This window comes from Salvelinus namaycush, unplaced genomic scaffold (assembly GCF_016432855.1).
Source record: "Salvelinus namaycush isolate Seneca unplaced genomic scaffold, SaNama_1.0 Scaffold43, whole genome shotgun sequence".
NCBI classification, from domain to species: Eukaryota; Metazoa; Chordata; class Actinopteri; order Salmoniformes; family Salmonidae; genus Salvelinus; species Salvelinus namaycush.
The window spans coordinates 214,152-219,202 of NW_024061120.1; the positions used below are offsets into that span (position 1 = coordinate 214,152).

Genomic DNA, 5,051 nt, shown 5'->3' on the forward strand with positions numbered 1-5,051 from the left:
TTTATAATTACATTTGATTTGATTTATATCTGCAACAAATCAGTTTGGTGGAAACACACCATCGGTGGGAAAATGTGCATATTTTCTTTATGCAGATTTTTTGAATATTCACATGAAAATTTGTCACCAATTGGATGGAAACCCGAGTAAAACGACTCCAAAGTAAACAAAGTTATTTTTTCCCTATAAAACTTCCTGCAATTGAAGAACCTTCTGGGGATAAAAAGCCATTTCGTTACTTTTCAACAAGCTAGTAGTCCATGATAAGGGTTGACCTCGAGAGGAGACATGACCAGTCCAGCGCCCTAGAATCCCAACGCATAACATGACATCTCAAGCCTCTGTTCCAATATACACCAATCACACCACTTACAATGAAGCCGTGTACAGTGGATGTCGATTATGGCAGCCAACCACACTTCTCAGATTCAGAGGGGGTTGGGTTAAAAGCCAAAGACACAGTTGAAGGCATTCAATTGTACAACTGACGAGTTGTCCCCCTTTCCCTTCCCAGTGCCTTGAAAAAGTATTTGCACCCTTTCTGATTTTCTCTATTTTTGATACTGCTATCAGCACTTCAACCAAAACAAAAAAAATGTTATAGTTATTTTCTTATTTGTTCACTCAGGTTCCCTTAATCTATCTAATATTAATTAGATAAAGGGAACCGGAGGGAACAAATAATAAAATAACTATTAAAAAAATGTCTGTTAACAAAGTTATGAAATACCCAACTGCCCTTTGTGCCACCTTTAGCTGCAATGACTGCAAGCAAACGCTTGCTGTAATTGTTGATCCGTCTCTCACGTCGCTGACATGGGTCCCATTATGTCTGGCGAAAAACACACTGCATTCTACAGTAAGAACCTCACACCAACGGTCAAGCATGATGGTGGTAGTGTGAAGGTTTGGGGATTGCTTTGCTGTCGTGGCAGGACTTGAAACGAGCAGTTCATGCTTGAAAACCCACAAATGTCGCTGAGTTACAGCAGTTCTGCATGGAAGAGTGGGCTAGAATTCCTCCACAGTGATGTGAGAGACTGATCAACAACTACAGGAAGCGTTAGGTTAGATTCATAGCAGCTAATGTTTGGCACAACCAGTTATTGAGTGTAACGGGGTAATTACTTTTTCACACAGGGGCATTGGGTGTTGCATAACTTTGTTCATGAAATAAATTAATGTAATTGTTGTGTTATTTGTTCACTCAGGTTCCCTTTATCTAATATTAAGTTTTGGTTGAAGATGTGAAAACATTCTGTATTAAAAATATGCAAAAGTAGAGAAAAGGGGCAAATACTTATTCACTGCATCTGGCATTTATTCTAAGTCGTAAGCTAGTGTAGGCAAGACATTAGAACGTAACCATAGGGATATCTAACAGCTGCCAAAAAATGAGCCGTTGCTTGTCGCTGTCCTCATACCTTGAGCTGACCGCAGCATTCCTGGAGCTCCCGCAGAAAAGGTTTGTGTGTGTGTGTGTGTGTGTGTGTGTGTGTGTGTGTGTGTGTGTGTGTGTGTGTTTGTTCCTACCTGGGGTCTCCCTTGCTCAGGTTCTGACTAGCTGGATTCAACACGGTCTGGTTCCCGTTCATCTCCACCACACATTTAGTCTTCAGATCCTTTTCTGGTGGGCAACACACAAGACATGCAGTATACAACAACAGTAAACAAGAACAGTTGTGATGGGTCCAGGAATAGCTGATGATTCACAGGATGCTTCAACATAGCCACACCGACATGTCCTAATGTTTACATAATGAATAGAGGAGGAGTTTTTTTGATTCTAATAGTGAAGCGCCATGCTATTTCAGTCCATGTCAAGCAAGCACTGGTCACAAGGTTTGTGTTATGAACTCACCTCTTCTGTTCATTGGTCGGAGTCGAACAGCGACCTTTACATTGGAGTTACTCAAGTTGTCGACCATGGTGGCAGGTTCTCTGTTGCTGGAATGAATCAGATTCATTAATAACGCATAACATTACTGTACACGTATGCATCGTGCCACATCCCTCTCGATATACATTCTAGTATCTACCTATTAGTTTCATCTTGACAAAATGTACAAACGTCGAATGGTTGAGCTCTAAAAAGCACAGGTTATTTAATCATACGAAGAAATAGAAAGTCAACTATAACTAACCCTACAGACAAACACACTACTGTACGTTTTGTATTCAATCTAGTGCGTCCCAAGAAGGAATGAAGGCTGTCCGAAAAGCCAACTCTCGCAACAACAACAACAAAAATAGTTAAAACTAAAAAGAGTTTAGCTGACAGAGAAAGCTGTCAACTCACCGTGAGAATAATTCTTATTTCTCCCTTCCTCGAACTTCCCAAATTCAGGCAGAGTTCTCTTCCAGAAGTGCACCTTCCGTGGCTAGCTTGCGTGTTAGCTTGGTAAAAACAACCATGCATATGGTGACATTGGCGGACAAAACAATTTGCCAGCAACAAATATAAACAGTTTAGATAGCAAGTTGTCTTGAGTACTTGCTATTATTAAACATTCTCAATAAACACAAATTACACTCATAGTGTTGCAAACTCACCGGGAACGACGACAGCGCATTGCGAGAATGAATAGTTTTTCACCTGTTGCACTTCCTGATATCGCCCGTAGAGATCACTGAAGTCATCCTAAACTATCCTGAAACCTTAACCGGATTTAGTGGGGATACAAATTGCCCCTCTCTTGTAGATCTGCGCAAAGGACTGATCGTCACGAATAAACTGTTCCGAGAGTTCCCTGATTTATTGTAGATCATTTTTATCTTAACGTTTTTGCAGAAAGTATACTGTCTATTTATAGTAAAAGTTGGTGGAAAAGATTAGAATTATTGATGTCGGAAGCATTTTTTAAACGCTCTTTTCCTTAGAGACAGCGTCCAACGTTTTACATTATTTTCTTATGGACAGGGAATTTATGGGAATAAAAAAAATAAGCGCTGTGTTGTTATTTTACGACAGTTTCCAGCAGCGGACGGCATGACTCGTGCAAGCATGATTGCGTGTTGTTTACAAAATGGACAGTTCTCTCCCTTTAAGTTATTGTCGGCTTTATAACGCGTTTCATATTGTGAATTGAGAGTGTTAACGTAACCGAAGATATGGGGAAGCCAAAGAAAAAGAGTAAGCGTGTGGAACTATCCTCTACATTTCAGAAATGCTTCTCTCTGCTTTTGGTTTGCTAAATTAGCCATGCTGCTAACTTACAATTCAACTAACTAGCAAAGACAAACTGCATATCTATGTAATCAACCAACCCTGTCTCCATTTTTGTAGACTAATAAAAAGTGAGAATGCTAGGTATGGGTTGAGTATGTAAAAGAGCTAACTATTTATCTATGTTGTTGCTATGTGACGGTAGCTAGCTAATGTTAACGACCTACTTTGACAGCTGATCGGAGCGGAGCTGATGACGATGAGCATCAATCAGCTGGTCGAAGCGCATGAAGAAGGAAAATACGTCAACCTCGACAAGTAAGAACCTCAACCTAACCAAACGTTAGCTACCTAACCTTTAATCAACAGCTTTCCGTCAACTGCTTTTTGGTAATTGGTTACTATTCTTATCTACACTATATACACAAAAGTATATGGACACACCTTCAAATGAGTCGATTCGTTGCTGACAAGGTGTATCAAATCGAGCACACAGACATGCAATCTCCATAGACAAACATTGACAGTAGAATGGCCTTACTGAAGAGCTCAGTGACTTTCAACGTGGCACCGTCATAGGATGCCACCTTTCCAATAAGTCAGTTTGTCAAATTTCTGGCCTGCTAGAGCTGCCCAGGTCAACTGTAAGTCCTGTTATTGTGAAGTGGAAACGTTTAGGAGCAACAACGGCTCAGCCGCGAAGCGGTAGGCCATACTAGTTCACAGAACAGGAGTGCTGAAGCGCGTAGCGCATAAAAATTGTCTGTCCTCTGTTGCTACACTCACTACCATGTTCCAAACTGCCTCTGGAAGAAACGTCAGCAGAATAACTGTTTGTCGGGAGCTTCATGAAATGGGTTTCCATGGCTGAGCAGCCGCACACAAGCCTAAGACCACCATGCGCAATTCCAAGCGTTGGCTGGAGTGGTGTAAAGCTCACCTCCATTGGACTCTGGAGCAGTGGAAACACGTTCTCTGGAGTGATGAACCACACTTCACCATCTGGCAGTCCGACGGACGATTGTGGGTTTGGTGGATGCCAGGAAAACGTTACCTGCCCCAATGGATAGTGCGAAATGTAAATTTTAGTGGAGGAGGAATACTGGTCTGAGGCTGTTTTTCATGGTTCAGGCCACTTAGTTCCAGTGAAGGGAAATCTTAACGCTACAGCATACAATGACATTCTAGACAATTCTGTGCTTCCAACTTTGTGGCAACAGTTTGGAGAAGGCCCTTTCCTGTTTCAGCATGACAATACCCCCATGCACAAAGCGAGGTCCATACAGAAATGGTTTGTTGAAATCGGTGTGGAAGAACTTGACTGGTCTGCACAGATCCCTGACCTCAACCACAAAGAACACCTTTGCTCTTGTGGCTGAATGGAGCAAATCCCTGCACCATTGTTCCAACATCTAGTGGAAAGCCTTCCCAGAAGAGTGGAAGCTGTTATAACAGCAAAGGGGGGGACCAACTCCATATTAATGTCCATGATTTTGGAATGAGATGGTCCACAAGCAGGTGTCCACATACTTCTATTCATGTAGTGTATCTAAAAGCTCCCAGTCCACCACCTCGCCCTGGGGGAGGTGTCTTGTGACCCACCAAGTAAACAAAGCGTTATGTCATGCCAGAAACCTGTCTTATGCTCAAACGGACTTGGCTGCAACCTTGTGATGTTCCAGGTGTATTCACCAATAACCAAACAGATGGGACGAAACAGGGAGGGACCTACCACAATTTGTCCTATAGAAACTCAAATTTTCGTATCCGATTTTTAAAAACGCTTTGCTACGGTTTGCTAAGTGGTGCGCTAATGAATACAGCCCTGAATGGACTTACACTTCCTCTTTTTAAAACTCTTCTTTACACTTCATTATCAGGGTGA

General features: G+C 41.9%; 1 long non-coding RNA gene across 1 annotated transcript; it reads right to left on the bottom strand.

Annotated features, from left to right (window-relative positions):
* Positions 1 to 1,563: 1,563 nt before the first annotated feature.
* On the bottom strand, positions 1,564 to 2,380 carry LOC120041277. Its single transcript, XR_005475871.1, has 3 exons — positions 2,300 to 2,380; positions 1,862 to 1,947; positions 1,564 to 1,627 (listed from the first exon to the last, which is right to left on the bottom strand). It is a non-coding gene; the product is annotated as an uncharacterized LOC120041277 (long non-coding RNA).
* Between the last annotated feature and the right edge of the window lie 2,671 nt (positions 2,381 to 5,051).